Below are 10855 nucleotides of genomic sequence, written 5' to 3' on the forward strand. Positions count from 1 at the left end.
TTAGTTTTTACAAATACAAATCTAAAAGTCGCTTCATCCATCAGCATTCCATCCAAGCTCTGTCAGATTTGATGAAGATGGTCTGGAAAGAGCAAGACGGAGTTTAGCGTTGTCACGATTTGACTCCGTCTTTCTGCAGGAAATCAGCTTCATTTTTCTGCATGCCTTTATTTTCTGCATCAGCAATCAGAAGAAGACAGTCACAATATGACAAATCCTCCCTCACGTAAACGCCTATCAGCTCCCTAACCTCCTCCTGGCCGTCTTTGCTTTCCTCTTTCATTTCATTAATTAGCCTGTTTCTGAACAAGCCGCCTGACAAATTGCCAGCCGGTTGACTGTCCTCAGCATACAGTAGACTTGATTAAATGGGCGGACATTTTTGCAGGTGACAAATGGTTGCTGGACCAACCTGCATCTCAACTTGTGATGAGTTATTGATCCCGGGTTTTACCCACCTCCCCCTAATCGGGAGTTTATCCTGCAGCATTGATAGAAGCAGTGTTTAACAAGATTAGCTCTCTTTCAAGCAGGTAAAATTAATTTTAAAAAATTCAGAGCGTAACTACAGAAAACCCATGACGACGCCTCATGGAAACACATAAGAGGAAGTTTCCATTCTGATGTGATTTTAAAGGATGTATTGGCAAAGTGGTTCAACTTTTATTTCTTAAAAACATTTTTCACTCTTGAAGGTGAATTTAGTTTATCACACGTTTCATAAGAATTATTTTTAGACCATAATCTATATTTTTACATTTATTTTATATATTATTGTGCTTTGCATGAGCTACAACATGAGGTCATGAAGCAAGGATTAAAGTGTAACATTTTACCTGTGGGCACAAATAAAGTTGAAATTGTAGATTTGCTATAAATTGAGCCATAAGACATTTTTTGGACATGCTGTATTATTGAAACAGCTGTATTATTTTTACACTATTTTTGATTGTTTGAAGAGATGCAGAACATCCTGAAATATATGCAGATATATAAATTAGCGACCAAACTAAGGTCACCTTGATGTGTTGACCCTAAATATGAAAAATGGATCATCCAGTCTTCACTTTTATTTCCAGCAGTTCTTTGTTTTCTGTTCTGGAGTTGATTCAGCAGAACCTGCTGTCTAAAATGATCCATCAGGGAAATCTGCCTTGTGGGCCTGAACCTAAAGTGAGTCTGCAGAGAGCACACAGTGTTCTGAGGGATGCACGTTTCCCTCATACTCTGCAGCATTTCATCTGGACTTTGTGTTACCGTGATACAGTCTGGAACATGTTACTCGTGAGGTTCAGTTTGTACCATCTGCAGAGTTCAGATCAGCCAGTCTCAGGTCTATCTGGAGCGTAACAGAAGCAAGGAGATCATTTGTTAATATTACTCAGGATTTTTTGTGAAAATGAAAAAAGAAGAAAAAAGAAATTTACTTTCCAAGGAACTATTACATGGTTAGGTTACAGAATGATGTCTGGTGCTTTGAAGGGCTTCAGAGAATAGAAACTGCAGACTGACTAAGAGACTGTAAGGAGAGCATTAATCACAGAAGCAGCCAAGATGCCCGTGGTGTTTATGGAGGAGCTACAGAGATCTACAGCTCAGGTTGACAGGACAACTACAGCCATATTCAATAAATTAGGATATTATTGAAAACTGAATTTATTTTAGTGTGTCATTTCACTGAGTGAAACATAATATTTAGATAAATGACACATTGTTTGTCCATCCACATGGGCTTGTTTGGTTTTCATTTGTTTGCATTTTGATCATTTTCAAGTCTTGTCATATTCATTTAATTTCTCTGTGTTCACTTTTGTTAGAAAGGTGTTTACATATGAGTTAGTTCCTTTGTTCTGCGTAAGTTTAAATGTATTTATCTTAGATTATTGTCATCCTTTTTCTCTTTTTGGTTTCCAGCTCCTTTGAGTCCCAGCTCAGCTGCCTCTGTGTTCATTAGTCTCCTTCCCTTAGCTTCCCTGCTTTCTGTACAACATTTCCTCTGATTAGTTCATCTGGATTGCTTTGTCATTTTCTACCCCTGCCTCAGTATTTAAGCTCCTGGTTTTTCAGTGTTCAGTAATGTTCACTAACCTCAGTCATGACAGAGGGATGGTTTCAAACATCTGTTTCTGGTAATTATGATGATTTTTTAAAATGTACTGCAGAAAAAAATGGTTAGGTTATCATTCTGTAACCTAACCATGTACTGCAGATTTTCATGTTACATCAGACTGATTACCACATCTTAATGAAACGTGTGTTTAAAACCTACTTAAAGGTTGTTGTTTTGAAAAGGTTCTTTCTAAGTGTTTTAAAAGTAGAGGCTGTTGTTTTTATCATTTTCAATCTGAAAAGCACCGGTCTGATTTATTGAACTAATAGTTGTGCACCTTACAAACCTGGGCTGATTGTTGTTTGCCAACATTTATGAAGGGGAATCAGCAAACATGTGAAAGAAGATGGTGGAAATTAACGCTGCACATTGCACCGAATAGCATTATTCACTGTGCAATGTGCATTGTGCAATGTGCATTGCACCGAATAGCATTATGAAGTATGGTAGTTGCAGCATCATGCTGTGGGGATGATCTTTTCAGGGAATCAGGTCAGAGCTGATAGGAAGATGGACAGAGCTAAAACCAGGTCGATCCTGGAAGCAAACCTGTTGCAAAATACTTGAGATTGTCCAACAAAATACAACCAGAGCTACAATGAAATGATTTGGATCATGATGCATATTCACAAAAATGTCAGTCTCAGATGTAGCAGGATGTCCTCCAACCAAGTATTGAACAGGAGAGACAGAATTCAAATGCTTGCCATTATATTGAGGTTTTTGTTTTGAAAAATGTTTTTACAAAAAGAAGTAATTTTACTTCTGCTTTATAATGATTCATCAGTCCTCAATACTCTCTTGTCCTTGGTGGACAACAGGGGGCTGGTGCCTAGCTCTTGTAGTCATTTGAAGAGAGACAGGCCACACCATGGACAGAGCAACACAGACACACAGGACACACAACCATGCATACACACACTCATCAATTACATCACATAAAGCTCCATTAAAATACGTTGAATTATGTGGTTCTAAAGTTACAAAACAAGAAAAGAAGATATGGCAACGTTACAGACTTGAAAATAATGTGTTGTTTTTAAAGAATAAGATCAGACGTTTAACAGTCACTGTGTCTCTTGTCGTCTCTATTCGACATCCTTCAAATTGTCAGTCACTCAAAGTAAAAACTCCTCCTCCTTTACTGTCACCACAGCATCTAACTGCGAATCCATCCGTGTAACGATGTCCTCAGAAACCAGGTGGACAATCCTGCAGCCAACCAGCCTGATTAACTTAGTTCAGACTGGAAAACCTCCATGTTTCTTTGACTGGAGGCTCTCTGCTTTATTTAGTTTAAATCTGCCCACTGGTGGCCTGAGATCAGTATTACATTCCTACATCCTTATTCAACAGTGATTGTTAAATGTTCTTAAATGTTGTTTTTAGAAAATAAAATCAGAAAATCTAAAACACAGAGGGATTGCGCTGTCCTTTGCTGAGTCGACCATCTTCTTAAACTGCTAATATAAAAGATAAGTTTTATAATTTACACATCTAAATGAGTAAATGATAAAATACTCATTTAAATGAGTAAATGATAAATTGGCTTACAGTTTAGCAGATAGAAATGAGCTTTGTTGGCTGGACTCAAGCCACATTGTTTAAAATATTTAGTTTAATGAGAAAAAGCAAGAACATTACAACAACCAGGTTCATTAGGTTTAAACTGCAGCTTCAAATTTTGCATGCTAAACAAAAGCAATCAAACATAACCAGCTCGAAACATTTCTCATTTGTTTTTTCACTTAATATTATAGACCCCATTAAGAAGCAGAATTATGAAAATCCATTTTCTGGACCTGTTGTTTCATGATGTGGGCATTTTGCCAAGCAAGGATGACTAAAAAAGCACATTATTGCAAAGTTGAGTAAAAGGAAAAGTATGGTAGGAAAAGAAGCAGCAGGGAAACAGACTTGAATTGACTGTAAAGCAAAATCAAATGAAAAGTTTCAGGGAGAATTGTAAGGCATGGACTGCAGAAATGCAAAACATGAGTTCCACTTTCAGAAATAAGTTGACTACAGATGTTCTTGTATTTATATAAATTACATTTTCTAAATTCTAATTTGATCCTCGTTCAGTTATCTCTTATTGTGGTAATTTGCTGACATAATCAAACCTCCCCACCTCACTTTCCTGCCTGGGTGATTCTTTCACTTTCAGTCCCTCCTCCCTGACAGTTTTCCATGGTTCAATTACATTTGCAAGAGTGTTTTCACACAAACACTGATGCAATTTAATACGCCCCCTGCACTGCAGCTTGTACATGACGTTTACTTGGCATTGATAAAGCAATAAGTTGTCCATTGCATCTTGATTATTTCAGTATTTCATTTCTTTTTTGCAGTTTTGTTCTTTGTTATCCTCTGTCTGATCCCCTTTTCTACAGAACCACTGAGCCCATGACATCATAGGACCTCCTGGCTCTCTTGACTGGGATTAAATCAGATTAAGTAACACATACACACATACTGGCGCCCTCTTTCAGTCTTTGTTTCACAGTTACTCACAAAAAGCTAACTGTCTGAAAGGTCTTTGACTTTTGTTCTTATTGTGAAATATAAATGCACGGCAAAATTAACAGTAACTTTTCATATCTGAATCTTATTACATTGTTTGTTAAGAAGACTGTCAGGTGTGAGTATACGATGGTAAACTTTAGTAAGTCGAACATTTTTGTAAGATATTAAGAAACTAAGAAAATTGACCTACTTTTTTATTTATAGCTTTCATGTCAGATTTTAAAATACTAATTGCATTTTCTTCTTTTTCATCCTTTTAAACTAAAGAGAAAATTGTATATACTTATAAATGTAAGTACACGTATGGGTGCGTTTCTACGTCACTTTTCCGAGAGAAATTCAGATTTAATCCTCGTGATTCAGCTGCAGCAGCTGGAGGATCTAATGCAGCCGCTGCGCGCGGGCGCGTGCACGCCGCTGATTGGACGAGCGCGCTCGGACAGGGCACGCGGACAGAGCGTCGGTGCAGGATATCTCGCCCAGAGCTTTTACTTTGATTTATTTTCCTTTTACAACCTTTTTTCCCCAAAAAGTAAACTTAATTTTCAATGAAAAACGACCGAGTTTGGCGCTTGTTTGACTGCGAAAAATCCCACATCGAGGTGAGTGAATTCTGCTAATCTAAACTTTTAATAGAGCTGATATTAAAAGATAATTCACTCTTATAGTTTAGGGATTTAATGCTGTTAAACTCATGAGTGTCGGCTTACTGGCCGATTGGTTTTGGTTTGTGTGATATCAGCTAGAGTCTTTGTCATGTTTAATTCAGTCTGTCTGTCAGTATTGGAAAAATCTGTGACTGCGACTATTCATCGCAGTCACATCCTATGTCACATATTGATATAGGATCAATAGGAACCGATCCTATATTCCTATATTCCCCTCCATTCTTCACTCTAGCCTAAATATTAAATATTATTAGCAATCATAAATCAATAATAAATAAATAATACATTAAAATCAATGTATTAAAGTGGTACATTTAAATTAAATATTAAAGGTTTATTCATATTTTTTTTACAATAACTCTTAAGTTTTATCTTTTCCTGAAGCTTCAGTGATGACACTGATGAGATCTGGAAAGAAAGATTACCGCAGCCAAGGAAATAAATCTGATGTTTTTCCAAAATTGACTGTTGTATCTTGACCACCTGTCAATTTTTCAATTTACATTTCACCATAAACTGCAAGATCTTGTTTGATATCTGAATAACAAGGAGATTTATTTATTATATTCTAATTAGCCCCTGGTTGTTTCTCTTTCAACTCAGGATTTTACAACTAATTGAATAAACACAACCTTCAATGTGTAATTATGTGACTTTTGGATGTATACACATTTTACATATCATAAATTGTGATATCTAAAATGTAATTTTTTTTCTTTATTAAGAAAACATCCAGTATTAATTTTTTTTGCGGATTTTAAATTTGTTTTTAGACTATTCCCCCCAACAAAATGTGTGCACTGCTGTTATACGGTTTGATGCTAAAAGTATTTGTTTACTTTCATTAAAATGTGTAAACTGTGGTGATCTGATGAATAAGAAAAAAACTTTGTAGATATCATTGCTGCAGTAAACAAACCAAAGGTAGCTGGATGGATAAGGTGGCCACAGGGTTTGACATGCCCTGATGGTTTGGAGGTTAATCCCTTTTTTATTTTCTGAGCTCCCAGAAACACTGCTGTGTTTTAGATTTGGTTTGAAAATGATAGAGTTGTTCTCAACAGAGAGACAGTGGTTAGCCGCAGCTTGTCGTGGTGGTGAATGTCCTATATAAAGCAGGAAGTGGATGCTGTTCCATTCATAGCAGCTGTGTTGGCACTTTTAGATAAAGCGACTTTATATCAAGTGGCAGAGCATGCATGGTTCAGGATTTTTTAGGGAAGCTCGTTGTGAAGGGGTGGTGGTTTCTTTGTAAAGACTATCGTTATAAATGCTTGATGTTGCACAAGATTGTGTTTTTACAATATAGCATAAAAATAATTTTTTTCCTTTTTGCCACCCTTAAATGTTTCAGATTACTAAACTAATTTCAGCAAAAGACAACCAGAGACATAGAAATGTTTTTACAAAAGATTATTTTATTTCTTCAGCGAAAACAAAACACCAACCACACCAACCTGCCTGCTTTTAAAAATATTACTGCCTGATTTCGACTGTCCCATACAATAAAGAAATCGCTCAGATGGAACCTATCTGACAAAAAAGGGCCAAAAATCTTAGCGCTAGAAGGCTGCGACACTCACTTTTCAAGCCTGGAAACAGATTTTTAGTTAAACCTATCAATGAACTTTGACTAGTTCTTCAAATATATGCATTTTCTTTTAATTAAACAGTTCAGTTATGGCTCAGATTGTATCTTTAGAGTCAATTTTCTGCTTCAATTTCAGGACTTTTACAGAATAGTGTGTGTTTTCTTTTAAGATTACCCTGTATGTATCTCCATCCAAACTCTGACCAGCTTCCCTGTCCTTAACGTAGAAAAGCATCACCATCGTGATTTGCAATCTTTCACTGCACTGTTTTATGATCTCAGTTTAAATGAACTGATCTGGAGAAACATCAAGGACGTACGTTGCTTAGAGACATACAGACTGTTTTAAAGCTGTGCATAGGTTGTGTTGTCTTGACTTGAAGTCAGGACAAGTCGCAGTATTTAAAACCATTTGAAATGCTGTGACTGGACCTTAGAAGAACTGTTCAGGAACGTCCATAAGTCTTGTTTCTCACCAGCATCACGATGCGGCTGGTGACTATCTCCAATGTTCACTGGCTTGGAGGTCTGGTACACACTGTACAAGTGCATCACAAGGGAGAGACACTCATATCCAAGGATAACCTCCAGTTAATCTGACAAGCATAAAGTTGTTGAGATAACATGTCAATTCAGCACCAAAAGATCCCAGTTAGGATTTGAACCCAGGACTGCAAAGCTGTTCAGCCTGTTTTGCAACAAATTCCTGCAAGCTTCAGTTAGCCAAAGCAATGTTCAAGAATAAGATCTACTGAAATGTAGGAGACTGATTAAATCAGCTGCATAATTTGGACTAACATTTGCCTGTTGTTTTTTTTTAACCTTTTGTTCCTGGTAAAACCATTCACACCCATTGGTTCATTCACAATTATTGATCAGTTTTGCCAACAACACATGATCTTCCCATTAATTATCAAACTACTGTAGGCAGCAAAAAAAGGCTTGACTTTTTTCATTTAGCATTTAGTAACTTTTTTTGTATTTTGTTACATAAGTACCGCAAGCTCAATATGTTTCATAGGAAGAAAATGTGACAGAGCAACACAAAGTATAATTATAAAGGTAAATAAATTAGTCATTATCAAGGCTTTTTTCCAAAAGCCTTGAAAAGTGAGGCATGCATTTGTATTTGGATCGGAAACTAACCCTGCACATCACCCTGAACACATGATTCTCACCGGGAAAGATTGTAAATCGCGATGGTGATGCCTTTCTACATTAAGGACAGGGAAGCTGGTCAGAGTGTGTACGGAGATACATACAGGGTAATCTTAAAAGAAAACACACACTATTCTGTAAAAGTCCTGAAATGGAAGCAGAAAATTGACTCTAAAGTTACAATCTGAGCCATAACTGAACTGTTTAATTCAAAGAAAATGCATATATTTAAAGAACTAGTCAAAGTTCACTGATAGGTTTAACTAAAAATCTGTTTCCAGGCTTGAAAAGTGAGGTTTGCAACTTTCTCTGTCCAACCCAACTGAGCTTCAACTATTTTGCAAAGAAGAATGGACAAAAAAAATCCCTTTAGATTAGCAAAGCTGACAGACCTTCAAAATACTCACAGCTGTAAAAGCAAAATACTACAAAGTATGAAGGGACTGAAAGCTTCATTCTTCTGATCTTATTTGCAAAAATAATTTAAAAAGATCACTTTTCCTCCATTTCTCTATCACTAGGACTTTGTGTCGGTCTGTCACATAAAATCTCAGTCAAATACATTAAAGATGAAGAAAGTAACATGATATAAATGTGTAAAAATTCAATGGGTATAAATACTCAAGGCATCTAAACTAAAGCCACATAGTTGAAGGTGTTGGGGGAAAAAAAGATGATCTAGTGCTGCATGAATCCTTCATCACTCCAGTTTTGAAGGTAAAAAGGTTTTAGGGTGGAATATAATTTTTGGGTCAAGCTAAAACTGAGCAGTTGGGATAAGTTCAGAAATTATGGCATTATTAAAAAAAACATACAGAATGGATGTTTATTTTGAGTATGACAAACTTCATAAACGTATTTTAGGAAGTTAGAAACCGTTTATTCATAATCTTTGTAAGGAAACCTTCAAGTAATTTAACAACAAGTGCCATGTAAGTTATTTGTAATATTCAAATGAAAACTAAATAGTGCAATATTTCTCAGTGTTTTTGTTTTTATTCATTTTTGTGCTTTGGGCATCTTCTTAGAATTGTGTAGAGTTTTAACTAATACATTGCAACCTGCAGCATCTTAACCCCCTACGGATTAAAACTCTGTCTTTATCTCTGCACGCAACTGAGGGAGACGCAGCAGCAGAAATGGTTTCAATTAACAGATTAAGAATAGATGCCAACATGACTTCTTGTTTGTGTTTATTGTAGGATGTGGAGAAAAGCTTTTGTGCCAGCATGTGTTTTTTTTTATAAGTTACCAACTCCCTTTAAACTTGTAATTAGACTAATCTTAGTTTAGCATAAAGATTTTTGACTCTTTGTATATTTGGGGGTTATTTAGATTAAGTACTGACAGGATTTGAGTCTTTTTGTTGGTTACATAAGCATTCATATCACCTGCGATCCTCATGAGCTTTGGCATTATGGGTATATTAGTCTTTTAGTTTTGACAAGAAATACAGTTTAAAGAATAAAGCAAGATACTACTGCCACAATTTCCATTTAATGGAAGCACCTGTAAAATTTTTAAACAGGCTGAAGTGAGGGGACTTTGAAAATATCATGTTTATTAATTTTGTTTTAGATGTTTGAGTCTTGAATTGTGTATATGAAGCACAAAAAGTATCTTGATTTGTAAAGAGAAATTGCATAGGTTAGCTAAACTTAAAAGAGATGAAGGGAAATGTGTTCAGCTTTGAGCCTCGTGACTTTGAGAGACAGATAGCCGATACGTGGCCTGGTTTCTGACCTTCACTGATCAATATTAGGTATTGATGTCTCCATTGTGGCTTCACTCTTCTGTCTTTTACATGTGTGCCTGCTTGTTGAGTCAACTCTTCCTTCATCACCCTATTTAAAACAATCAAATACTTCAAACAGTTTGTAAATATGCATTAAGTCAAACTGTTTGAATATAAAGCCATGTGACAGATTAAGTCAATGAACATTAGCATAAAACAGAGAGTGCTAAATGGAGCTTACTCAAAACCAGTTCAGCAACTCTTAAACCTGATTTTCGATGCATAAAATCATTATAATCTGGATAAATCTTTAAAAAACAAGTAAAAGATGTACCCTTTTTAAAAATAAATTTAAAAGACATTTTTACAAAGCAACCACAGAAAAAACAAATAAAAAAGTCAAATAAACACAAGGGGATGCTTAATTTTTTCTTTCAGAAGTAAATTTCAAGAAAATATTTTTTTTAAATTCAACTAGGAATCTGCTAAGATATGAAAATGCAAAATAATTGATTGATTGATTCAGTCTACTTTATATAGAATCTTACTTAGTGATTTGGTGATATTTGGCAGCTAATTCAAAACTATTTGAAACATCCTCATGAAGTCATTCTTTCGCGTTTTTCTCTGTATGTATAATTGAAATTACAGTGATAATTCACCTTCGATTTCAAGCAGATACCTTAAGGCAGTGGTACCAAAGTCGGTCCTGGAGGACCAGCATCCTGCATGTTTTAGTTCTCTCTCTGGTGGTAGCAACAACCAGTAGGTTAATGTTCTTCTTAGGCCTTCTAATGAGCCACCATTGGATCCAGGTATGTTTAACCAGAGAGAGAACTGAAACATGCAGGATGCCGGGCCTCCAGGACTGACTTTGAACACCACTGCTTTAATGTTTTGGGTCAAACATGAGTGGAAATGTTTATTTGTGGAAATGCAGCTTTTTCTTTTACTCTTGTCCTCACAGATCTCTTTGTGCAATGAAATTATGTTACCCCACTTTAATCCAGCCTCAAAGTGTTTTTTGAAAGGAACCATTAAAAGACTAGAGGCTGAACTGATCCTTC

The 10855-nt window shown here is 35.9% G+C and overlaps 1 protein-coding gene across 7 annotated transcripts in view; it reads left to right on the forward strand.

Annotated features, from left to right (window-relative positions):
- kcnj14 (potassium inwardly rectifying channel subfamily J member 14) overlaps positions 1-10855 on the forward strand; it is a 37622-nt gene that overhangs the window by 16147 nt on the left and 10620 nt on the right. For 6 of the 7 annotated variants that reach the window (XM_008431613.1, XM_008431615.1, XM_008431616.1 and 3 more), the window contains exon 1: positions 5055-5238. The exons of the other annotated variant lie outside the window; for it this stretch is intronic. The gene's annotated coding sequence lies outside the window, so the exon portion shown is untranslated. Of the gene's footprint in view, positions 1-5054; positions 5239-10855 lie in introns of those variants that run through there. 7 annotated transcript variants of the gene reach the window in all.

Source organism: Poecilia reticulata, linkage group LG16 (assembly GCF_000633615.1).
Source record: "Poecilia reticulata strain Guanapo linkage group LG16, Guppy_female_1.0+MT, whole genome shotgun sequence".
NCBI classification, from domain to species: domain Eukaryota; kingdom Metazoa; phylum Chordata; class Actinopteri; order Cyprinodontiformes; family Poeciliidae; genus Poecilia; species Poecilia reticulata.